This window comes from Narcine bancroftii, chromosome 11 (genome assembly GCF_036971445.1).
Source record: "Narcine bancroftii isolate sNarBan1 chromosome 11, sNarBan1.hap1, whole genome shotgun sequence".
Taxonomy (NCBI): Eukaryota; Metazoa; Chordata; class Chondrichthyes; order Torpediniformes; family Narcinidae; genus Narcine; species Narcine bancroftii.
In genome coordinates this window covers 72,946,084-72,973,223 of record NC_091479.1, presented here as the reverse complement: position 1 = coordinate 72,973,223, position 27,140 = coordinate 72,946,084, and the positions used below count along the sequence as shown (strand labels likewise).

The following is a 27,140-nucleotide window of genomic DNA, read 5'->3' as shown; positions in this document are numbered from 1 at the left end:
GCAAATATAAAAACACAATGAGAGCAAAATTATTACTTTGACCCTTAATGTTGAATGTAGTGATCTGAGTTGCTGAATGAAAAGGGTTGCTTCTCTTTCCAAATCTGCTTTTTGTTGGGAGAATGTACAGGCATACCTTTTGCTTGTCAAAATGGTGAGCTGATGTTACCAGACTGAGCAGTATAATCACAGAACACTATAGTACAGAACAAACACTTTGGCCCATCTAATCCAAGCCAGACATTTATTCTACCTGGTCCCATTGACCAAAACTTGGACCAAAGCCTTCTATTAAAAAATTGACTTGCAGGAAAAAAAAAATCAGAGAGTAGTAGTGGAAGGAAAGTATTCTGCCTGGAGGTCGATGACTAGTGGAGTGCCGCAGGGATCTGTTCTGGGACCCCTGCTCTTTGTGAATTTTATAAATGACCTGGATGAAGAGGTGGAAGGATGGGTCAATAAGTTTGCAAATGACACGAAAGTTGAAGGAGTTGTGGATGGAACTGAAGGTTGTCGGTTACAAGAGGATATAGAGAGGATGCAGAGTTGGGCAGGAAAGTGGCAGATAGTGTTCAATCCGGATAAGTGTGAGGTGATGCATTTTGGAAGGACAAACCAGAAAGCCGAATACAAGGTTAATGGTTGGTTACCTGAGAGTGAGAATGAACAGAGGGGGCTTGGGTGTTCAAATCTAAACATCCCTCAAGGTCTTCACACAGGTTGATACGATAGTTAAGAAGGCCTATGGGATGCTGGACTTCATTAATAGGGGGATTGAGTTCAGGAATAGAGGGGTCATGTCTTTGGTATGACTGCACTTAGTATTGTGTTCAGTTCTTCATAGAAGGATCTGTAACCTATAGAAAGGGTGCAGAGGACCCAGGATGTTGTCTGGATTGGAAAATAAGTCTTGTGAGGCAAAGATAGTAGAACTGGGACTTTTCTCTTTGGAGCATAGTAGGATGACAGAAAATGTGATAGAGGTCTACAAGATTATGAGACGAATAGGGTGGACAGCCAACACTTGTTTCCCAGGGCAGGAAAAGCGAACACCAGAGGACATATGTACAAGGTGAAGGGAGGGAAGTTTAGGGGAGACATCAGGGGAAAGCTTTTTTTTTAAAAAAAAACCCACAGATTTGTGGGTGCCTGGAATGCCTTGCCAGGGATTGGTGGAGGCTGAAACATTAGGAGCATTTAACAGACCCTTAGTCAGGCACAAAGAGGCTTACACGGTAGGGTGGGTTCAGTACTTTTTTAAGGAATATATAGGTCGCCAGAACATCGAGGGCTGAAGGGCCTGTACTGTGCTATAGTGTTCTATGTATAGTCTGATGGCATCACCAGAAGTCATTCCTTTGGCTGCCACGTTAAGTGTGTCATAGTCCTCCTCTTGTTTAATCTTACCTGAAGGGAATTGGTTACTTTCTCTAAGGAGAGAGTGTGTGTATGTGTGTGTGTGTGTGTGTGTGTGTGTGTGTGTGTGTGTGTGTGTGTGTGTGTGTGTGTGTGTGTGTACTAGAACCTGCACCTCCCCCCACCAACCCTGCCCCACAAAGGTATCTCTCATAATTTTAATGTCCTGGGAACCGTACACTCAGGTGCCAACAGATCTTACACCAGACCTATATTACTGGTATGCCCACACATAATGACCCTCTGGACCAACATGAAGGTGGAAAGAAAATGAAATGGAGAATTTTACCTCCTAACTGGTAAAGATTGGCACCAGGGCCAGCATCAGCTCATATGAAACCCAGAGCAGTCTGAGAAAGCCATGAGATGATGTTCCATGGAAGCTTATCCTCTGCTTGCGACAGCACTTTCCTCTCAGCTCCTCACTCCTGTGGAAGTGCAGTTCTCTGAGGAGCCTGATATTGTCCCTTTTGTCAAACCTCTCACATCGGGACTATAAGCAAGGCCTTCCAAATCAGCATGCTACAAAGTTACAGAACATTTTACTTAAGCCTCAGTCAAATCTTCCATTCCTTCAACATGTCCTTGACTTCTATGATGAGTTCCAGGCAGCCATGGAGTTTAACTGTTAAACTGAGGGATCCGATTAACTTTGACGTTTAATGTCTACCTGTCTTAAAATGTTTGTGTGCAAAGCTTGCCGTTGAGCTGGTTGGAATGTCTTTTCTGATGCAATTTCCACTATTCTGACCAGATTTTAATAGGCTTTTAATGAGATTGAACAAAAGCAGTGATTAGGTCGAGCTCCAGTAAATACTATCTCAGCACCCTAGGACTGGACTGTTATGGCATTTCACCAGTGTATGAATGGACAATCCAAATGGGAAAATCAGGTGCATCATTTTGATGTCACAGACACTTTCAATTCCACGAAAGGCAACACAAACTGAAATAACTGCTTCAGAAAGTATACTTTAGTTAATGAACTGTGTAAATTAGCTAATAGGCAGGTGGTGAGACAATGAAATAAATTAAATCAGATCACCATGAATTGCCTGTGGCCTGGGCCCACATGAGCACATACCCACTGACCATTTTCTATTTGTATCAAACTGTATTCATTGGTTTATACTATAAGGACCCATTGCCATGTCACATTTGCTCCAGGAGTTCTGTTATTCACCCAGACAGATCCTGTATAAACTGCTCTTGACACTCTGTCACATAATATGACTATCTATATTTTAAAATAGTGTGCACTGATCAAGTTCAAGTTTATTTATCATCCGATTGCACAAGTATACCGATGAAACAGCATTCTCTAGTCCTCAGTGCAAAACATGCCAACACGCAACCTGATATAACATGCATACAAACAAGAAATACATAGGCAGGTCAGATATACATATATAAACATAAATAAATATTGTTTAATAAATAGTGGTTAGTGTGCACAGATCCTTTGGTCGTTCAGCATTCTCACTACCTGTGGGAAGAAGCTGTTTCTCAGCCTATTGGTGCTGGCATAATCCTGTATCTCTTTTCTGATGGCTAAAAGATGCTGCGGGCAGGGCGGTAGGGGAATTTGCAGCCTTCTTCAGATCACATTGTTATGGGGTGGGGGGGGGGGGGTGCCGGGCAGGGTGACTCCACTGATCTTACACCACTTTTATGAACTCCCCCCCACCCAATCCACTTCTCTACAGTACTGTACCACACAGTCATACATCTGGCTAGGACGCTCTCAATAGAGCTCCTGTACAAGGTTTGATATGACGGTGGCCTTGCCCACTTTACTCTTCTCAGGAAGTGCAGTCACTGTTACACCTTCCTGAGATGGTGTGTGTCCTGAATAGGTTACTTGTGATATGGACTCCAAGGAATCTGGTGTCCTCTCCTCTCTCCACTACTGCATTATTATTGTGTAATGGAGGGTGGTCTCCCTGGTGCTCCTGAAGTTCACAATCATCTCCTTCATCTTGTACACATTGAGACTCATGATGTTATTCTCGCACCATATCTCACGAGATTTTCTACCTCTTCTCCACAGTGTGACTCATCGTTCTTGGTGATGATGCCGACTCCGGTAAACTTGATGACCCTATTGCAGCTGCATCTTGAATTTTAGTCATGGGTCAGTAGAGCAAACAGGAATGGTACTGAGTACACAGCCCTGAGGTGTGCCAAGTGCTCTGTGTGACAGTCTTCAGTGTTCTGCTATCGACCCAGACAGACTGTGGTCTTTCCTTTAGGAAGGCCAGTATCCACTTCCAGAGAGGGGTGCTGTCTCAGTGAGGACTGCTTCTCTACCAGCCTCTGGGGAATGATCATATTAAATGCCGAGCTGATGTCGATGAACAGCAGCCTGATGTATGAGATATCATTCGCCAGATGGGTCAGGACAGAGTAGTGGTACAAGGCTATAGACTCAATAGTGGAACAATTTCTTCTTTAGGAAAATTGAAATGGGTCCAGTGTCTCTGGGAGGTGCACTTTGATGTGTTTCATCACCAGATGCTCGAAGCATTTCATAATGGTGGAGGTCAGTGACTACCATAAAACACCGTTGAGGTTTGTTACTGTCACCCTCTTTGGTACTAGTATGACAGCCACCGTCTTGAAACCCGCAGAGAACATGGACTGCTACAGTGACATGTTGAAGATGTCCGTAAAGACCAGCTGATATCGGTTCAGTTCTTAAGTAGCTGAACAGGTGTATTGTCTGGTCCCACTGCCTCGTGTGGGTTCACCTTGGATAGGGTTCTCCTCACCTCGGCCTCAGCTATCCAATGTGACATTCTGGGAGTCAAGCCTTAAGATGACCCTGAACAACAGAACGATGATCTTATTTGAGAGCAGATTCTCTTTAAAGAACTGAGATGCAAAGAACCTAGATTCAAGGATCCATGCCACTTCTAACTAACATTTTATCTCAAAGTTTCCATCTCTAGTCTCCATTCAGTACGTAGGGTTCAGAAGTCATTTCATGTACCTGCCTCAAGTTAGGCAGACAAGGCTCACAATTCCAACCAGTCCTTTGTTTGCCAGCACGATTAAGATAACTGGTCTCAAGTGCCCATTTATTCCTAATGGCAGCCTGCCTAAAGCCCGCAATCTGCTTACTTTACACAGGATTAGCTAACAAAGAAATTAGCACCACCGACACAAAGCTGGGACTTAACGTGGCTCACAGCTTTACTGCACAAGGATTTTCAAATATAGCCAGATAATCACAAGGCTCAAATCGTTTCTCATATTCTTTCACCAGTTAGTGCAGTCTCAGCAAAATAATCATTTCCATAATGACCACAATTGTGTCGTGTCTTGTAAATTCATGAGGGCTAGTATTATGGGTACAGTGGCACATTAATGCTTCAGAAATGAGATGCTGAGACAGAACGACTTAGTTTACCTGGGTAACTGTACAAAAAAAAATCGAATTCCTCAATCAAATCCTTAAGTTATTTCAAAAACTGTATTTTAAAAAAAATTTACCTCACATTTTTATCTAGTTGGTAAGTGCCACTTCAATGGATTTTCATTTAAGAAGCACCCAATTATGACTAATCCAGTGCAGTTCAGAAGAACAGTCCCTCAAATTGAAATAGCAATCAGAATATTAATTTTTCCAAATTTATGTGCTATGTAAATTTAAAGCTGACATCTGCCTTTTCTCCCAAAGAAAGTTAATTCCTTTCGTGACCAAATGATACCCCAAAATATTTTAAACAAAAAATAACCAGCGTTGATGACATAGTTTAAAGGGAAACATACTGCTGCATCCCACACAGAGCAGTAACAATGAGCAGCCAATGAGAATTCCATGGTTAAGGCTAAGGAATTAAATTTGATCAGAACATTGCAGTTTCTTGTGGAAGATCACTGTGTCTCAGTGAAATAGCATCATGACTTCATTACATGTGGATGCATTGCTTTAATTACTCACACAGAAGGCAATTACCCTCATAGTTGGGAGAGGAAATGTTCAAGATTCTGGCTGACCATTTGGTAGATGATAGAAACCCTGGTGAATCATTCATTCTTTTCAGACCACTCTCTTCATCTTGATTTGTATCACTTCACTTCCAATCACGAATGTAAGCAGTGCCAGGCAATTGTAATGGGTGCCGGGCAATTGTAATGGGTGCCAGGCAATTGTAATGGGTGCCGGACAATTGTAATGGGTGCCGGGCAATTGTAATGGGTGCCGGGCAATTGTAATGGGTGCCGGGCAATTGTAATGGGTGCCGGACAATTGCAATATGTGCCGGGCAATTGCAATGGGTGCCGGGCAATTGCAATGGGTGCCGGGCAATTGCAAGGGACGCCAGGCAATTTCTGCTGATGGTGAATCTTTGTCTGCTTACAGAAGGAAATTTTGTGCAATATTACACCTGTTTTATTGAATGACTATAAAAGAATCTTGATTCTTGAATGAACAGTGTACACTCCATGAGCTTCCCTCATTTGTTGGATTGTGCTCATTCAACATATTACCGTGCCACTTTACAGCAATGTCCATTTCAATAGCCTCTCAGCTGCTATAAAAGTTACAAATTGGAACTTCTTGCATTATTTCTTCATTTCGTATTCATGCATTATTGTTTCTGCAACTTTAAAAAAAAAACACTGTACTGTCGAAGAAGGATGATTGCGTACAATTCATTTTCACCATAGTGGAGCAAGGCTAAGAGAGAATAAAAATGGAGGAAGCGCAAAATATCTTTTTGCAGCTAGCATTTAGAAAGATATTGTTTCCTTTGGTAAATCTATACAATCTAAACTTGAGCTAGCTTGTTTTTTCTTCCTTGAGGAATGCAGCAAACTGAATTACAAGCTCATTGTTTGTGCAAAGTTGCATAAATGATGGAAGAAAAATGTCCTGAAAAATATATCTCAATATAAAAATATACTATTTTTCACCTTTAAGAGTACAGTCTCTTAGAAAATTTCTCAGTCAAGGTCCAGGGAGCAATTAATGCAGTCTAAGAAATCTAGGACATTCTGATAATTTTCAGTTAACAGCTGGCAAAAGTAATCATCCACTTGTGAAAATGATTTTCAGTTCATTCTCAAACACCTTTCAGACTCTCACGATTCCATTTAGCTGATAACAATACAGGATATCTCTGGGTATTCAGCATCAGAACCAATGGGGACTGAATGCCTTGAGGCACTTTCAGTCCTTGCTCCACATTCTATACTGTGTGCATGAAAGGAGCCATCCGAATACTGCATTCCTTCCTTTATTTTGCCGCTGCAAAAGCAAGGTATAAGAGAGAGAGTGAAACAGACTTACAGAATAAACAAGGCCAGGGCACTGAATAATCAATGCACAAATCATTTTACCATGTTCAGAAAAAAAGTTGAGATGAACTTACAGGAACAATATACTTTGGTTTAATAGAAGCCTTCTGAACTGAAATTTGTAAGATGAATGGGCATTAAAGCTAGTTACTGCAAGTCTACCAAGGGGGAGAAAAAAAGTTTTAAAAATGACCCTCTTGCTCTCAAGGTTTCTTTGTTGAGCTGTTGTCCCACTGTTACTTAGCAACCAATGACAGAAGGGACATAACAGGCCAATGTATACTCATACCCTTGCTTAAATTGGACAAGCCAATTGTAATACAATAATAGATCTGAATACAATTATTTTATTTGTTAATTCCTTTTCACTATCACAAGCTACAGTGCTTCACAATCTAAAGGTTAAGTACATTGGGTGAGTAGGGGAAACTATCGCCTTTTACTTGTACTTCAGATATTCTTTTCCTTCCCTGACTCCGATGAAATACGCTGTGTTGCTACTGCTATTGGCAAACACAAAAAGAAGAGGACCAGCCTCTTAATCAGTTTAGATAGGGAAGCGAAGGTTTTGGGGGAAAGCAATAAGCTTGATGCATATTGGAATCAAGTAAGATTCATCCTCCGATAAAGATTTGGAAAAACAGAAGCGACCACTCATTCCATTACAGCACGTGAGCAATTGCCCATACTTCAGAGGGTGTACCATTCTGCTAAACACCTCCTCCAATAATTTGTAAAAGAGTAATCAAAGGAAGTCCAAAAATATGTAAACAAACGTACAGAAATTCTGTGCAAACTTCCTTTGAAATTAAGAATATTTATCAAAATGATAAATTATGAACGCTGGAACCAAAATTATATCAAAATATTTTTTGACCGAGGAACCGGGGTAAGTCATCAGGCCACAGCAACATTCCTCAAACATTCTGAACTTGCCGAATGACCCCACTAATCACTCAATTCGACTCTCTTCAAAGGATTTAGCTTACTGCAGAATTCTTGTATATTTTCTGCAGAACTTCTCTGCTGGACTTTTAATCCTAACAATCTCTTTGCACTGTTTAATAAAATGGCCAATTCGATCAGATCAGAGTTAACAATTGCCTTTTTAAGTCTTTAAATTTTTTTCTGCCCCAGTGTAAACATCAACTAACATTTATGTTGTGCCTTCAGTGTGGAAAGTGTCCCAAAGATGTGAGGTCAACTTGCTGTTACGCTAAGGATGGAAAAGCTACAGAGCAGGGTAACTTCCTTCAACTCCTCTCACTACTGAGCTTCATGATCCCTCAAACTTTATTCGCTGCTTGTATTAGCAGAGTATCCAAAATTTCCCTCCTCCGTGAATATTAATAATATTGGAAAAGCACTGAGATCTAATCCCATGTTAGCTACATAAGTTGACCAACTCACATTAGGTGACCAACGTCATGTTATTGTGACATTTTAAATCAAAGGCAGGATGAACAATTTTCTAATCAATATCACGTTAATCTGCTATTTTCTTTTTAATCATACCAACAGATGTCAACAACTTTGAGTTATTTTCCAATAATACCGCTGCAATTTACCTTTGGCTGGGAAGATGCTATCATGTTTTTTAAGACAGAGAGCACTGTAAAAGGTCAATTCGGCCCTACGAGTCTGTGTCGCCCAATTTGCAGCCTATTAACCTACCATCTGGTAAGTTTTTGAAGGGTGGGAGGAAACCGGAGCTCCCAGAGAAAACCCTCGCAGAAATGGGGAGAACGTACAAACTCCTTACAGACTGTGTGGGATTTGAACCCGGTCCGGTCCCGATCGCTGGCGCTGTAAAGGTGTTGTGCCAACCTTGCTATGCTGGTTTTATTATTTTATTACTTTCCTGATAATTTTTAAAAAAATTATTGCTTTATTTTAACTTTTTAAAATTTTTTTCCTGATAATTATTTCCTGATAATGCAGCTGTGAAAAAGTGGAATCTTTGGAATTTTAACCCTGGCTTTGCACATTTTTCTTGAATGTGAGCAACTTGATTCCTTGGATTTAAACAGGAAAGTATGTAGATACTATGATTCTAGTCCAATATACAAACGTGCTGGCCAAACTCAGCAGGTCACACAACATCTATAGGAAGAAAAGGCTAATCAATTATGGTTTTTACATAGAACGTACAAGATTTTTCTGTTCTGAAGTGTTTCCCTACTTTCCAGGAGTGGCCGTTCACACAGGAATGACCGAAACTCCAAATATCTGCATCACGCCATGGGTTTACACAGAATACCTGAAGTGCGCTATTTAAGGAGGCTGGATGACCAATTCATTAGCCTGTTGTTCAGAGATCACCTGCAGTTCAGCTTAGACTCTAGGTGTTCCAAAAAATTTACTAGGGGTCTAGGATGTAAAATATCGGATCGAGAATGGCACTATTATTCCCGTTCTGACCTTTTCACATAGCGTGTGTTCTGGGAAAATGGCAATAATTCCCAGAATGCACATTGTGTAAAAAAAACATAAATGTTTTGGCCTGGGTCCTTCATCAAGATATGAGCAAAAAAGTACTCAGGTACCAGAATAAAAATGTCAGGGAGGTGAGGAGTGAGGAAGGGGCAGGGGGAGGAGTACAGTTAACTGGTAGATGGATGTGGGAAAAGAGAAAAAAAATCTTAAGAAGTGATAGGGGCAGGAGGTAGTTGTCTGAATGGAGAGGGAAAGGGGTGGAGAGCTGGAGGAATGAGAGAGATTCAGGGGAGGGTTTTTAACAGAAACTGGTGAAAATTAGGTGGTGTTTCCCCAATATTCCTGCAACATCATTTTGGCAGTGCATGAGGGGTCTATGAATGGACATGATATTGGTGTGGGAATAGTGTGTGGAATGAAAATGGTTAGCCACTGGGAGGGATACAATATAAGGCAGAGATTGGTAGGTTTTTTAATTAGTCAGGGCATCAATGGTTATGGGAAGAAAGACGAACAGATCTAGTTGTCACGCTACAGGTCATAAGACATAGGAGTTAAAATAGACCAATTGAGTCTACCTTACCATTTAATCATGAGCTGATCCATTTTGCCACCCACCCCCACTGCCCAGCCTTCTCCATATTACCTCTGATGCCCTAGTTAATCAAGAATCTATCAATCCTGGCCTTAAATATGCCAATGACCCGGCCTCCACAACTGCCTGTGTCAACAAATTCCACAGATTCCCCACCCTCTGGCTGAAGAAATTCCTCAGCATCTCTGTTCTAAGTGGACGCCCTTCATTCCTGAAGTTGTCCTGGACTCTCCCACCATGGGAAGCAACCTCTCTACATTTACTCTGTTCATGTCTTTCAACATTCGAAATATTTCAATGGGAAAGGGGCAACACTTTAGGAGAAATATTGGAGGTGGCTTTTTCACTCAGCGAGTGGTGGCAGAATGGAATGAACTTCAGAATGAGATAGTTGCGTCAGGGTCCTTTCTGTCATTTAAGAGAAGGTTGGATGTGTACACGGAGGTGAGGGGCTTGGAGGGTTATTGGCGGTGAGCAGGAGGTTTGAGCTAGTGGAGTTGTTCTAGTGGACTCGAAAGGCCTGTTTCCACTTCGCAAATGGTTATATGGGGAGTGGGGCTGAGTGGGAGAATGGATCAGCTCATGATTAGAATGGTGGAGCAGATTTGATGGGCCAATGGGCCGACTTCTTCTCCCATTGTCAGATGCGCTTTCCAGAGAAGAAGTCAGTGATTGTTGGGGAAAATAAAATAAATCTCACCTGACTCCGGCAAGTGTTAGTGAGTACTCGAGAATACTAACACCAGTCTCTAAAATGTTTCATATTTGGCCTGGCCTCAGCAATATCTTCCCAAAACAGAGATGATCTTTAACGGCACCTTTCATAACCTTCAAACTTCTGAAATGCTTAATTTTTAAAAAAATGTGGAAAATAGAATGCCCAAATAATAAACATTAATGTATGACAATCAACAATGAAAGAAATGTTTGATTGTTGTTGGTTTGGTGTTAAATGTTGACCAGACAACGGACAGAGCTCTTTAGGGTGGCATTGTGAGCCCACTACCTTCTGCTGTAGATCACTTAGCAAATTCTACATATACAAATTAAGCACAGATAAAACACAATGCATTTGAAGGAATAAATGGGCAACAATTGTTTAGTTGCCGATTCTGGAGCTTAGCGGGAATCGAAGTCAGTCAAAAGACAGACAAGTGTGACCCTGGCTGAATAAGTGGTGAGAACTGATCCAATTCACTACTGCAGCCAGTTAAAAGACCTCATGATGGGGCACAAGTACCAAGCCATTAACACACACCCTTATTCAAAACTTCGCACTCCGCTCCTGGTACAGAAGTGTGGATGCCAATTACTTTTGTCACAACCATGAAAAAGTCTGCAGCCTTTGTTAAAACAGTCCCTGCATTCATCAGAAAGCAAAAACCTGGCTTTGAAAATGATACTGCCCCTTAGATTTGGATGCAGGAGGAAGATGCTTCCAAGGAAGAAATATAAGCTACAGCCATGATTGCGAGGCCATGTTCCATATTTAGAAGTTGGACTCAGGTAATGATCTGCATTAAAAAAATACTTTTTATAAATTTGTCCCAGGACACAAAGTAATTAGTTTCTTTTGTGAACTCAATTTATTAATTCATTTGGGCAAAGAAACAAACTGCTGGATCTAAGTGTGAATGGGACTGCTCTTCACAAAAGCTTCCCAAAAGATTATTAGGGCAAAGGTATAAGGTGAAGAGATGCAGTTTTAAAGGGCGTTGATATCTGGAACTTGCTGCCAGAGGAGGGAGTGGAATCAGATACAATTAATATGTTTTAAGAGGAATTTAGACATCACAGTATACAAGGATATGGACCTACTGGGGTCACCTGGGATTGGTGTAGATGGGCAGAAAGGTTGGCATGGAGAAAATGGGCAGAGAACAGTCTCTGCATGTATGGTCCCATGTTCCACAACAAGGAACACAGTGCAGGTACTTTGGCCCTTGATGTTGAATAGTACAAGAACAATACCTAATGGCCTGAATACATCTGAGATTGTCTGATCTTGGAAGTTAAGCAGGCTCAGGCCTGGTCAGTACTTGGAGGGGAGACCACCTCAGAACACCAGGCGCTGTAGGCTTCTATGAAGGGTGCTGGACAAAAGTAGCAGTAGACAAAAGTTAAAGAATTTCTGTACAATTATATGACAATAATGGAACCTTTACTTCTCTTGCCTTGAACCTTCGCTAAATGATGATATCCTGTACTGCATACTCTTTGCATCCGATGAATAAATGATATAGGGCCATCTATTGGCTTACTTTCACAACTACATGTAAATATCCAGAACTGATGTCACTGAGCTAAACGGGTTTTTAAAATTTATTTAAATTAAAATGATTAAACTTTAAATTTGGATATACACCATGTTAAAAGGCTATTTCAGTCCACGAACCCATGCCACCCAAATGACCTACAATCCCCCCGTACATTTTTGAACGGTGGGAGGAAAGCAGAGCACCTGGAGGTGGACAGTAAATACTGAAAAGAAAATGAAGTTGAACTAATAATGCAAGTTCATTATTCTTCCCTGCAAACCAGAAATGTTCAATGCTCATTCTTCAAGGCTTTAAGATGTGGAGATGTTAAATATGCTGAGATCATTTCCAACACAGGCAGACACGCAATGGTCATTGTGGATTTGTTTTCACATCCAATTGATGGTTTATTTTCAAAATGCAAAATGAATCTACAAAGAAACTCTATCTCCATTTTTCTTCTATCCTACAATTCTAAACCTTCACATTTCTGAGGCAAAATGTAAAGGAAATGCAATAAAAAATAAATTGCTTATTCACAGCAGTGCTACTTAGAACACTGACAAATATTGAAACCAACATTTGAAGCAAGGAGAAAACAAACTGTGATATTGGAGTGTGTGATAAACGACAGAAAGTGTCTTTAATGAGCATTACTTTAAGTTTGGACTTCTTGTATTTTGGAACATTTATAATTAACCTAGAAACACCTGACAGTGGATAAAGAAGTGCTTAGACTAATATTTAACAAGCATTTTTAATTTAAACTGTTTAAACACTCATCATTTTGGCACAATATATGCAAGAAATGTGAAGGATACTAATGATTCCATTTCTAGATCTAATCTGGCACCTTGTGGCAGCAGTTCAGCTGCTAGGCTGCATTCCATTCTCACTGATCTACGCCAACGCTCTAATAAAGCAAACAATGAAGTTATTGGTCTGTACTGTGGACCAATTAAGCAGACATATTCTGTCCTCATATTTTCACCATCACTGTTGACAGTTTATGTTCTTGCAGCTTCAATGCAAAGTATTTCACTATCCTTTAAACCTACAAGCACATCTCATTTATTTCTTTGAGGGGATATCTTCCTTTGGAAATTGATTGCACTATTTCTCCCTTCCACTCACCCATGCTGGGCTAACATGGCTTTGATTGGATGTGTGCTTTGGCCGGAAGACCAAACACAAATGGTGGACATGATCCAGATTCTTACCAATGAAACAGGCCTACGCAGTGATACTTCCCTGGGCCCTGATGATGGAGAGCCAAAAACCCTTCTGTGGGACAGGCAAGACCCTTCATATTCTGGTTATGGAGTTAGCAAAGTTCAATGGGTTAAACATAGAACATTACAGCACAGTACAGGCCCTTCAACCCACAATGTTTGCCAACCTACGTAAACCTACTCCACATCAATCTAATCTTTCCCACCCTCACACCCCTACTTTCTATTTTCCTTACATCCGTGTGCCTTTCTAAGAATCTAACACAATCGAAAAGAAAATCTACTGCCTTTATGGAGTCTGGCACATATGTGACTCCAGATGCAACAGTGTTTTAACCATCTCCTGAGGAGACTTCTCAGCTGTATCAAAATGGGGATGGTAAAACCAGATCATACTGCATTCACCAGGTGCAGGCTTTGAACACAGCAAAGTCACTCGTAGCCCAGTTCATCTTGTAAAGTTCTCCTCATGAACATCTAGAAATTAGTGCAGAAATTTTGAGAGCTGTCTCAAAGGCAAAACAAGTGTAGCCAGAGTAGTCTGACAGCAAGTCCAAACTCAGAGCTCTTTACAGCCCCAATACTACAGAGCTTGAGTATCACCCCTCCTGGTCACACACCATTGGATGGACAATTTTTATCCTTCCTTCATTTTGGCTGAGTCTCCATCCTGCATAATGCAATTTGACAGGAGTCCAACTGTTCAAGAAGTCACCTCACCACCGTCTTCACAAGGAAGGTCAATAAATACCAGTCTTGCCTTCATCTCAAATATATAAAAAAGTGTTTATCGGACTTTCGTCTGGTATCAACATTCATTACCCATAAGCATTCAGTTCTTTTAAAGTTTACAGCAGAATTCAATCTACTGTTTACTCTTTAAGAGATTTTTGGTTGCCCATCTAATAAAAAGACCCCAGCTTTAAATAATCAGTTTTCGTATCTGTTTCCTGTTAATGAGGAACCTTGGATTCAGTTTGTTACTACCTTTAATCTATGTTTCAATAAAAGTCACAGATCAAGGATTGATTTGATATTGTGTAATGAATTAGACAAATCTATGGGGTCATTCAATCAAAGTGAACACTCACTAGTATTAATTCCTATCCTATCCCTTATTAAAAAATATTATGGCTCCACTACAAATATCAGTTAAAAGTTTTAAAAAATATCTACCCAGACGCATACCTTGTACTTAAATTAAATTGGTTGCAAGATAACAAATTTATTGTTGAGCAGTTACCTCATTGATAAATGCGCTGAAACTAACTTGTGAAGAGGACAAGTGTTAAAATAGGACCAAATATTCCAAGTTGTAGAGTTTCAATTTTTCACTTAATAAAATATTTTAATGATGTTAAAATACATCATTTCAAATAGAATCTTCTAATACTGGAAATTGATTACATGGAGGGCAAGCGGTTAGTATTTTTGCCACAATTGCACTATTCACAAATGACACAATGGAATTTTCACGGCAAATTACTTGCCCGTGATGTAGATTGGGGCCTTAAGAGAGCAAATATCCAATGAAAAGGCAACTAATGTCAAAATTAAATTTTTCATACTTCTGAACATAATGTTACTGGATTGTGTAGTTTACAGCCCTTGGGCTAAAAGAAGTGAAACAATATTTTAATTGTGTTAGAAAGTGCGATATAACAAAGCTTGAAGTGAAATGACTTTCAGTCTGCTGCCACGGTGTGGTACAAAAATGATACTTTCACTGGCACATTGGAGTTAGCTGAGCATCTATATGTAGTCCCTTAAATAACCAAATCAATTGCGTTTATTGCTCGACCTGGATTCATTGCAGGAATTGTAATGATCCAAGTATTTATGAAAAGTAAATTAAGGTCAGTGTACTTATGTGCTATTAAATTATTACCACTTACAAGAAAACACTTCAAAGGGTACAAAGTACCTGGGTGACATCCCAACATTTCAAGACGATTTTAAGTAAATGTAACTTTTCAGAACATTGAGAAAAGCATCCTAACCGATTTTGACAATGGCCAATTTTATGAGTGGAAATTCATAAAAAGTGGGGAGGATTTCTTTTAACCTAATTTTCCACATTGGTTATAACATGAAGTTGAAGGATACTTTATACAAGGACATGGGTTAATCCAGTCCAGTGAGCTCCAGATCGTCATGAAAGAAAGAGCATATCAATTGGCCAAAAAAAGTACCAAATCCGAAGACTGGGAACAGTTCAAGATGCAGCAAATAAGGACAAAGGGATTAATCAAGAGGGCAAAAATAAATTACGAAAGTAAGCTTGCGGCAAACATAAAAACCAACTGCAAAAGCTTTAATAGATATGTCAAGAGGAAAAGATTGGTGAAATCCAGAGTAGGTCCCTTGCAGTCAGAACCAGGGGAATTTATAATGGGGAATAAGGAAATGGCAGTCCAATTAAATTCTTACTTTAGTTCTGTTTTCACAAGAGAGGATACAAATAACCTCCAAAAGCTGTTGGGAAACATAGAGACTAATACAAGAGAGGAGCTGAAAGAAATCAGTATCTCTAAAGACATGGTCTTGGGGAAATTGAAGGCCGATAAATCCCAAGGGCCTGATATCTACATCCTAGGGTACTTAAGGAAGTAGTCATTCAGATAGCAGATGTTTTAAGAATTATTTTCCAGAACTACTTGATAGACTCAGGATCAGTACCCATGGATTGGAGGGTAGCTAATGTTACCCCACTATTTAAAAATGGGGGTAGAGAAAAAGCGGGGAATTATAGGCCAGTGAACCTTACATCAGTAGTGGGCAAAATGATGGAATCCATTATTAAGGATGTAATAGTGAGGCATATGACGAGCAGAGAAGGGATCGGACGGAGTCAACATGGATTTACAAAAGGTAAATCGTGCTTGACAAATCTATTGGAATTCTTTGAGATGGTGACAGGTAAAATAGATGGGGGAGAGCCAGTGGATGTGGTGTACCTGGATTTCCAAAAGGCCTTCAATAAGGTCCCACATAAATGACTGGCATGCAAAATCAAGGCTCATGGGATTGGGGGCAAGGTATAGATGTGGATTGAGAACTGGCTGGCAGATAGAAGACAGAGTTGGGATAAACGGCTCATTTTCTGAGTGGCAGGCAGTGACCAGTGGTGTGCCACAGGGATCTGTACTGGGACCCCAGCTGTTCACAATTTACATTAATGATCTGGATGAGGGGATTGGATGTAATATCTCCAAATTTGCAGATGACACTAAGCTAGGAGCGGTTGTGTGCACGGAAGAGGGGGTCAGGAAGCTCCAGTATGGTTTGGATAAATTACGGGACTTGGCAGATACATGGCAAATGCACTACAATGTGGATAAATGTGAGGTTATCCACTTTGGTAATACAAACCGGAGGGCAGATTACTATTTGAATGCCAATAGATTGGGAGATGGGGAAATGCAGAGAGACCTAGGGGTTCTTGTGCACCAGTCACTGAAGGTGAGCATGCAGGTACAGCAGGCGGTTAAAAAGGCAAATGCTATGTTCGCCTTCATATCACGAGGGTTTGAGAATAGGAATAAGGATACCTTACTGCAGCTGTACAGAGCCTTGGTGAGACCCCACCTGGAGTATTGTGTGCAGTTTTGGTCACCTTATCTAAGGAAGGATGTTCTTGCAATGGAGGGAGTGCAGAGGCGATTCACCAGGCTGATACCTGGAATGGCAGGAATGACTTATGAGGAAAGATTGCGCAAATTGCGATTGTACTCGCTGGAGTTTAGAAGATTGAGAGGGGATCTCATAGAGACCTATAAAATTCTGGCAGGACTGGACAGAATGGATGCGGAAAGGATGTTTCCAATGGTGGGGGAGTCCAGAACCTGGGGCCATGGTTCGAGGATAATGGGCAAACCATCTAGGACCGAGTTGAGGAGGAATTTCTTTACCCAGAGGGTGGTGAATCTGTGGAATTCATTGTTACAGAGGGCAGTAGAGGCAGGTTCATTGAATATATTTAAGAGGGAATTAGATATATTTCTTCAGTATAAGGGAATTAGGGGTTACGGAGAGAAGGCGGGGACAGGGTACCGAACTTTAAGATCAGCAATGATTTCATTGAATGGCGGAGCAGGTTCGAAGGGCCGAATGACCTACTCCTGCTCCTATCTTCTATGTTTCTATCATCAGAATATTAAAAGGCACTGCACAAGTTGAACGCAAACTGCTGTTCTGTTGCTAACTGAAGTCTCAAAAAGGGGGAAAATTCTACGATATATGTGGTCCTCTACTCACAGCAAAATATTTCCGATGATAGTTACAAACAAAAAAGCCTCAACATTATAAATTACTGTTCATCAAATATAGTTCGCGTATGTCTTTAGTTATTTCATGACCAGAAAATCAACTTTAGATTGGTGTGTACTATTCTTGCTTGGCTTCGCGGACGAAGATTTATGGAGGGGGTAAAAAGTCCACGTCAGCTGCAGGCTCGTTTGTGGCTGACAAGTCCGATGCGGGACAGGCAGACACGATTGCAGCGGTTGCAAGGGAAAATTGGTTGGTTGGGGTTGGGTGTTGGGTTTTTCCTCCTTTGCCTTTTGTCAGTGAGGTGGGCTCTGCGGTCTTCTTCAAAGGAGGTTGCTGCCCGCCAAACTGTGAGGCGCCAAGATGCACGGTTTGAGGCGTTATCAGCCCACTGGTGGTGGTCAATGTGGCAGGCACCAAGAGTTTTCTTTAGGCAGTCCTTGTACCTTTTCTTTGGTGCACCTCTGTCACGGTGGCCAGTGGAGAGCTCGCCATATAATACGATCTTGGGAAGGCGATGGTCCTCCATTCTGGAGACGTGACCCATCCAGCGCAGCTGGATCTTCATAAGCGTGGACTCGATGCTGTCGACCTCTGCCATCTCGAGTACTTCGACGTTAGGGGTGTAAGCGCTCCAATGGATGTTGAGGATGGAGCGGAGACAACGCTGGTGGAAGCGTTCCAAGAGCCGTAGGTGGTGCCGGTAGAGGACCCATGATTCGGAGCCGAACAGGAGTGTGGGTATGACAACGGCTCTGTATACGCTTATCTTTGTGAGGTTTTTCAGTTGGTTGTTTTTCCAGACTCTTTTGTGTAGTCTTCCAAAGGCGCTATTTGCCTTGGCGAGTCTGTTGTCTATCTCATTGTCGATCCTTGCATCTGATGAAATGGTGCAGCCGAGATAGGTAAACTGGTTGACCGTTTTGAGTTTTGTGTGCCCGATGGAGATGTGGGGGGGCTGGTAGTCATGGTGGGGAGCTGGCTGATGGAGGACCTCAGTTTTCTTCAGGCTGACTTCCAGGCCAAACATTTTGGCAGTTTCCGCAAAGCAGGACGTCAAGCGCTGAAGAGCTGGCTCTGAATGGGCAACTAAAGCGGCATCATCTGCAAAGAGTAGTTCACGGACAAGTTTCTCTTGTGTCTTGGTGTGAGCTTGCAGGCGCCTCAGATTGAAGAGACTGCCATCCGTGCGGTACCGGATGTAAACAGCGTCTTCATTGTTGGGGTCTTTCATGGCTTGGTTCAGCATCATGCTGAAGAAGATTGAAAAGAGGGTTGGTGCCAGAACACAGCCTTGCTTCACGCCATTGTTAATGGAGAAGGGTTCAGAGAGCTCATTGCTGTATCTGACCCGACCTTGTTGGTTTTCGTGCAGTTGGATAATCATGTTGAGGAACTTTGGGGGACATCCGATGCGCTCTAGTATTTGCCAAAGCCCTTTCCTGCTCACGGTGTCGAAGGCTTTGGTGAGGTCAACAAAGGTGATGTAGAGTCCTTTGTTTTGTTCTCTGCACTTTTCTTGGAGCTGTCTGAGGGCAAAGACCATGTCAGTAGTTCCTCTGTTTGCGCGAAAGCCGCACTGTGATTCTGGGAGAATATTCTCGGCGACACTAGGTATTATTCTATTTAGTAGAATCCTAGCGAAGATTTTGCCTGCAATGGAGAGCAACGTGATTCCCCTGTAGTTTGAGCAGTCTGACGAAGCGAGAGGAAACTTCCAGGCAAACCTCAAAGCAAAGCTCGACGTTGCAACCCGCCTCACGGACCCGTCCCCTGAAACCCTCTGGGATCAGTTGAAGACTACCATACTGCAATCCACTGAAGATGTACTGGGCTTCTCCTCCAGGAAAAACAAGGACTGGTTTGACGAAAACAGCCAGGAAATCCAGGAGCTGCTGGCAAAGAAGCGAGCTGCCCACCAGGCTCACCTTACAAAGCCGTCCTGTCCAGAGAAGAAACAAGCCTTCCGTCGCGCATGCAGCCATCTTCAGCGCAAACTCCGGGAGATCCAAAATGAGTGGTGGACTAGCCTCGCCAAACGAACACAGCTCAGCGCGGACATTGGCGACTTCAGGGGTTTCTACGAGGCTCTAAAGGCTGTGTACGGCCCCTCACCCCAAGTCCAAAGCCCGCTGCGCAGCTCAGTCGGCAAAGTCCTCCTCAGCGACAAGATCTCCATCCTCAACCGATGGTCAGAACACTTCCAATCTCTTTTCAGTGCCAACCGCTCAGTCCAAGATTCCGCCCTGCTCCAGCTCCCTGAACAGCCCCTAAGGCTAGAGCTGGATGAGGTTCCCACCCTGGATGAGACATATAAGGCAATCGAACAACTGAAAAGTGGCAAAGCAGCAGGTATGGATGGAATCCCCCCAGAAGTCTGGAAGGCTGGCGGCAAAACTCTGCATGCCAAACTGCATGAGTTTTTCAAGCTTTGTTGGGACCAAGGTAAACTGCCTCAGGATCTTCGTGATGCCACCATCATCACCCTGTACAAAAACAAAGGCGAGAAATCAGACTGCTCAAACTACAGGGGAATCACGTTGTGTACTATTAAGGGCAGAAGAACCAACCATCTTATAATGGAGCACCTTCAATGCAAGATTTACATGGTCAGATGTACCCCAGGTGAGAATGCTCAGACTGAGTGAACGGTGTTAAGGTCACTTATAGAGCGACTGAAACTTCCAATATGTACAAGATTTCCTAGAGGAGGGGGAACTGTTGTTTCTTCTGCAACTCTTTCTCACCCCTGTTGGATAGAAGCCCCATTTCTACTGACCTGTTATAACCATATAACTGTTTACAGCATGGAAACAGGCCATGTCGGCCCTTCAAGTCCGTACCGGTTCACTTGAACAACTCCACTAGCTCCTCCACAAACTCCTGAGGAAGTAGAGGCTTTCTTCATGATGCCATTGGTGTGTTGGTTCCAGGAAAGATCTTCTGAGATAGTGACTCCCAAGAACCTACATTTGCTCATCCTCTATTGATGACAATAAAACAATCAAGTCATTAAGGAAAAGTTCTGATAGGTTCATCTCCACCGACCTACCTTTTCCCCTTATCCCTTAATTCCCTACTTTGTAAATAGCAGAAGACCTCGTTGATTCTGCCATGAGCCTTGAGGTCTTCTGTGTGTTTCTCTGATGAAACAGAATGTTTGCTTTAACAAAACTGCATTCCAAGCACTTAGTCTCCAATCAGATTAACTTTCCATACTCGCACCCAGGGTTTTGCATCCTTTCTGATCCTGACATTAAATCTCCTAGGAGCATCAATTTGCCTTCCAGTAGATTGTGGCTTTCTTCAGAATTTGAATAAATTTTTCCCTTGGCCTTATCTACAGCTTCCTAAGTAAACTACAAGAATGCCTTGCTAAGCATTTGCTTTCAGAATACTGTTCGGAAAGCTCAGTTTTAATGTCTTTTGGCAGATGCTACCAAAAGAAACTTGGCAACACAGCTGGTTCCCCGTGGGATCTGCATTCTCCCTCCTCTACTTCATGCCGACGGCTGCTCAACTTTACAATTTGACCTACTCAGCCCATCCTGAAGTGGTTAGAAACTCTATAACCTTTGGGCTCAGCCATCTCTTCCAGCACTTCACCACGTGTTGAAAGCTGCCCCAGCATATGTTCACCTTACTGAATCTCTCTCTTTCCCGCCAACCCAGCATAGACGACTCCAGAACTGGAGGACAAATGTTTATGATGAGTTGAGAGAGCCAAAAGACATTCCCCCACCCCCCCCCCGCCACAGAGCATATTTGCAGATAAACTTTCCCTCTCAGTCAGCTTTCTGAATTTACATTCTTACCCTTGAATTTATATCCCTCTGTGGTCTCAAACTGCTAATGCTTCCAGAGCAACAAAGTTCAAAGCTGCCTTCAGTCCTCTATTTTTGCCATCCTACATAACCTTATCCATGTACAGTGGAACCTTATCAATCTAAACTCCAGATTGTCTTTCAGCCTCTCATCCTCTCTAAAACAATTTCCTAAACCAGATTTTTAAGGTGTCTGACTCAATTGTTTTACAAAATACACTGTCTTGAATTGTGCCATGCTTGGATGTGTTAGAAATCATTCCCTGCAGTCTGTCCAGACCTGTACTTGGCTAGATGGAATGTTTATGGCTGATTTCATTGTGTCTCTACAGCCTGGAACTTCAGTTTCACTGATTCAAACTGTCAGGAAAAGTTGGTATGATCCAGTGGTCTATCTGAAAAGGACACTTCAATCACTTCTTCTAAATTGGAACTACCTAGAATGCAGAAATGTTCCACGTTGCCTATACAGCTGAAAGTACGATGGCAGGTTATTTCATTTTTGACATATTACGACTTAAAACGTAATTTCTTGCTGATAGTCTATTAATACAACAGACTACACCACAGGAATGTTGCCATTACTTCATTGATAGCAATGTTTTGGTTTACATCAAAATTTTCCCATCATACCCTACTGTTCTCAGCCTGCCAATGCAATGAGACAGAATGATGACTCTTGTACAGCTAACTAGTATCAAACAGGTTCCTGGGTATGTCTCAGCATCTTGGTGTTACATTATTTTCAATTAACAGAATATAACAAAATAACCATCTTTGTTTTTATAATATTGTTGTCTCCGTTTCTAATTTTAATTAAGCAGTCTCGTCAATACAAATAGCTCTTCATGCTTGAGACTGAACCCTCATTCACAAGGCCCTCATGTTGTCCTAAGCATGTTATTCCAACATCTCCATTACTTGCAATTAATGTCCATTTTATATCAAAACTTTTGATAGTCTGAATTCCAAATTAGTTTTAATTGTCTGTGTCTAGCCTTGTTTAGCTGGTCTGTGTATAACTGTAACCTCTGCTGCCACTATAAAATATAGGAGTGATGAGGAGTGATTGATCAAGACATCAACGTATAAAAGGATATGGAAGGAAAACAGGATTGGTGTACAAGATCTATCACCCTCATTCGGAAGGGTGGAGTCAGCTCTAAAAGACGTGGTCACCTCCTGCTCATCTGTGCACACTTTGAGTCAATCAGCTGTACAAAAGGTACTATTGAGTTAGAAATGGTGCATATATAATTCACAGGAATGTTAATGGGATTGACAGGCTTCAATTATATGGAGAGGCCAAACAGGTTGGGTCTTTTGGTGGAGGTAAGAGGGGTTAGAGAGGTTAATAAAATCATGAGCGACATAGATGAGGCAAATAGTGTTCGTTTTTCCCGTCAGGATAGATAAATATAAAATTAGAGAGTACAGTCTTAAGGTGAAAGGGAAAGCTTTAAAAAGAGCCACCTTTTCCACCCAGACTGTGGTGGGCATATGGAATGAGCTGGAGGAAATAGCAGATGCAGGTCCAATTGTAACATTTAAAAGACATTTGATTGGGTTCATGAACTTTAATATTGGCTGAACACACGCAATTGCGATTTGGGCTGAAGAGACAGTCTTCGCCATGAATTACTTTATATCTGATGTTCTTGTACATACATTCCTCTAAATCAGAGGTTGTAGGTTAAAGTATAGATAAAGCACAATAATTAGGTTGACTCTCCTGTGTTGTACTGATGGAATGCGGCACTGGTGGATGTGATGAATTTAAAATCTAACTTTAAACTGAGGCCAGGCCTCCTTGCCCCAGTGGGCAACTCTATGGTCCCAAACAAGCCGATCTCTACACTCCTGCTCCTAGGTATCAACACTGGACCCCTCTACAGCTGGATCATCAATGATGCTGAACACAGGCAGCAGCGATTGGCGACAACACCTCCCCCATAATAACCTTTAGCAATGCTGCCCCACAAGGCTACATGTTCAGCCCTTTGCTCATTCTTACGTATTTATCACTGTGTTAACAAATAGTGATCTAATTTGGCAGATGTCAAACATTAATGGGCCATATGACAGGAAGGGGACATGGCATGGCAGCATGATGTTAGGACAACAGCCTACCCTCCTTCAATGTCTGTAAAAGAGATGGTTATTAACTTCAGGAAGCAAAGTGGGGAAAAGGCCCTGCTCTGCCTCAATGGTGCTGAGGTGAAGACGCTGAGAGATTCGAGTTTTTAGGTGCAAATATCACTAATAATCCAGCCCAACCACATTGACATCGATGCCAAGAAAGCATACCATTGTCTCTGCTTCCTTGGAAGCTGGAAAAAAATGCGGCATGCTCCTAATGCCTTTTATCTTTTTTTAAAAATAAGATGCAGCTGTTGAGATGCAACTCAGCTTGGTTTGGGGATTGCTCTGCCCAAGACCGCAAGAAGTTGTAGAGGTGTGAGTGCTCCTGAGGCCATCATACAAAACAATCTCCCCTCCATCGACTACACAGGAAAGCAGCCAATATATGAAAAGACCCTCCCACTCCCATCACACTCCTTCCTCCCGTTGTGCAGAAAATACATGAGTTTGAAAACAGGCACTTGTCAGATTCAAGGACAGTTTCTTCCCCATTATCAGGCTATTGGACAGACCTCCCACCAGTAAAATGATGATGCCTTGCACGGTTTTAACTCAATTTTTACTCCACACTTCAGTTTTATGCATGCTAGCATGGGCTGACCTGTAAAACAAAGGGTTTTTTACTGTATAACGAAAATATAATAATAAACAAAAACAATACTCTGGAGAAGAACAGCCCAATACCTATATCAGCATTCAAAATGTCTGATTATTGTCACTGTTGTGTGTGGGAGCTTGCGTGATTTTTCCGTTCTAAAGTGTCTCCCTACATTCTGGGAGTGGCCGTTTGCACAGGAATGACCGCAACTCCAAATATCCACATCACACCGCGAGTTTAGACAGAATACCTGAAGTGAGGTATTTAAGGAGGCTGGGCGTCCAATTAATTAGACCATTGTTCTCGGATCACCCGCAGTTCTGCTTAGACTCTAGGCATTCTGGGAAATGCCGAGCAGGTTAAATATCAGATCAGGAATGGCACCGTCATTCCCATTCCAACTTGTTTTACGCAGCAGGCGCTTTGGGAAAATAGTGATAATTTCCTGGAACACAGCGGCTGTGTAAAAAAACTATACTTCAGTTTGCACATTGCAAGCAGCTCTGGGCTTTTGAAAAGTGCTGCCTTAATGTAGAGCATCTCCAAATTTTAAGTACTATCGCTGACATTCAATTTGTCTGCTTTTCTTTAGGTGTTCATCTATTAATGGCATGGGAACAGGAAATCATACAATTCTCTAATTAAAAAAAACCTCACATCAACCCTTCTAATGTAAGCAGATGTGATTTCTGACTGCATTGCTTCAGCACGTCTACGTTTGTTGCCCACTCCTTCTTGGGTGCCAGAAAGTTTAAATAAAGATAAAAAGAAAGATTGCTGAGCATATTGATGTTTCAAAATGTTCCCCCACCCCCAGTATATCAAACAGCTCAGAAGATGGCAGTTTTAATTCTTGCCTTTTGTTGAACCAGTAGGTGGCACCATGATACGCACTAGTATCACCAGTTGTTTAAGGGGCTTATGTTGGCAGTGTTTTCACCATGCCTGATCATACCCCCGTCACCTCCACAGGTGGTGAGAGGTTTAGGCTCAGCTTTATATATTCGACACTAAAGAGTAACACACAAATCAATGCATTTTCTGATCCCTAATAGAAAAGCAGTGAACTCACTGGATGGTGAGAGAATATGTAATTTTGCTGCTTACAAGAACCTGGTTGTGCCCATGCACAAGCACTTTGAGCAGGTGACTGAGAGCAAATGGAATGTTAGCCTTCATAACTTAGAAGGTTTGAATACAAGAGTAAAAAAGTTTTACTGTAACTGATGAGAGTACACCTGGATTATTATGTTGAGTTTGGTGTAGTATCCAAGAACGAATGTACTTGCCACAGAAGATGCGCTTCATTTACCAGATTAGTTCCAGCAATGGTGGGTTTGACATACGCAAAAAGGTTAGGTAGTCCAGATTTGTATTCTCAAGAGTTTAGAAGAATGAGAAACAATCTCATCTAAACATACCATTCCTTAAGGGGTAGATCCAGGAAGGATGTTTTATGAATTCAGGAATCTAGGGCTGAGGCAGGCATCGTTTGAGAATAAGTTGGCCATCTAGGACTGTCAAGAAAACCTCTACCTGTCCAGGCTTAGTCATAGAGAGCAAAGGATTTCTGGATATTCTGGGAATCGAGGCGTATGGTGGAAAATGGTGCCGACGTAAAAGATCAGCTCCAATCAAAATAAATAGCAGAACAGGCTCTATGAACCAGGTGGTCGACTCTTGCTCCTAATTACTCTTACATACACTGTCACCTGTGAGGTATATCAGAGAGAAAGCAGTGCTTGCAGAGCTGTCCCTATCTCATCTGAGGGGAAGGGAAGGGAAGGAGAATCAGAAAAATATAGCATCAGGTGTTGCTGATGGACTGAAGACTTTATGTCTCTGTATTATTTCACACACTTGTACAAACATAATATTGTTAAATCTTTTCCAAATATTACATATATTTGTTAATTTTATGTGTGATAACTTGCAAAGGCTTAAACATTGTCTCAAATTCTCTTTTCTGTTATTTAGATTTGGCCTGGTGACCCTTCATATTCCCCAGATTCATGGGGCCCCATCTCAATACAACAGGAGGCAACTGGAATAAGATATCAGTAACTTAAATCCACATCATTTTCAATCATAGCTCAATTACAATGACAGGGGAGATAACAAAAGAACATTATGATGGAAACAAGCTCAGGGACCAAAAATCTCTCGTCTTCCCAGATCGGGCACAATGGGCTGCTGGATCTTCCCCAAAGCATCATACAGTTCCATAATTATATTTAATATTAGCACAAAATAAAAAGGATGAAGAGTCTGCTAATCCCTGAGGATCATGAAGACTGATATAAAAACATGGTCTACATCTTAGAGGTAGGCAGGTGCCAGTACCTACAGGGGTTAATGAGGCAGAATCCCAGGTAGGAACCCAGAGTGACACATCTTTACTCCAGAGAAGAACACAGGAAGTCCACGTCAGGTGACAGAGTGGCAACAATTTGGTCCAGAAGGGATCTCTACATCCTCTCCACAGGCACAAAATACCCTTAGGTTTTCTGGAAATAATTCTGCTGGAAATTCCAGAGCTCCAAATCAAATGAGGCTTGCAACAGATGAGACATACAAATACTAATTTTCAAGATTATAACTACCTTCCTACTGACTATTTAAAACTGTGAAAGTTGTGAACATAATTCATAAATCTTTGACTGCTGAGTTAACCATATCATTGCAAATACAGGCCTGTATTTGTCCTGAGAAGGCTGCAGATACACCCTAGATGGTGCTCTTGTTCCAACATTAAACATTGAGCTGAATGTTCTTCATTAAAAGCATCGTGTGGAATCCAGCATTAGCATGCAAGTTGTAAACTTTAGAATCACTTTGTGGTTTTCCTCAGTGACTGACTGAATTGGTCACCTTGCCCTGTTATCCTCCTCCACTTGCTTGAGCTTTTGTAGCAATTTCTCTTAACCAGACTGATTTTGTATGGATTTAAGATGCCACCTCACAAGTCCCAGATATATATGCAATTTTATGATGAGCTGAACATTATTTTTTACCACTTTATCACCTCATATTCAATACTTTTGCCACATCATTCAGTCTTTC

The 27,140-nt window shown here is 41.7% G+C and overlaps 1 protein-coding gene and 2 long non-coding RNA genes across 8 annotated transcripts in view; 1 reads left to right on the top strand and 2 right to left on the bottom strand.

The window, feature by feature from the left end:
- The window catches only part of cadps2 (Ca++-dependent secretion activator 2), a 533,161-nt gene that overhangs the window by 224,500 nt on the left and 281,521 nt on the right, over positions 1-27,140 (bottom strand). The window lies entirely within an intron of this gene.
- Positions 6,463-6,919, bottom strand: LOC138745902 (uncharacterized). The gene is made up of 2 exons (XR_011346574.1): positions 6,798-6,919; positions 6,463-6,673 (listed from the first exon to the last, which is right to left on the bottom strand). It is a non-coding gene; the product is annotated as an uncharacterized lncRNA (long non-coding RNA).
- Positions 6,989-26,868, top strand: LOC138745547 (uncharacterized). Of its 5 annotated transcripts, XR_011346333.1 has the most exons (7): positions 6,989-7,138; positions 7,897-7,966; positions 8,245-8,403; positions 21,670-21,815; positions 22,391-22,562; positions 24,670-24,749; positions 26,055-26,868. It is a non-coding gene; the product is annotated as an uncharacterized lncRNA (long non-coding RNA). The 5 variants fall into 5 exon arrangements; XR_011346332.1 differs by lacking the exon at positions 7,897-7,966; XR_011346334.1 differs by lacking the exon at positions 7,897-7,966 and having other exon boundaries at positions 21,670-21,827.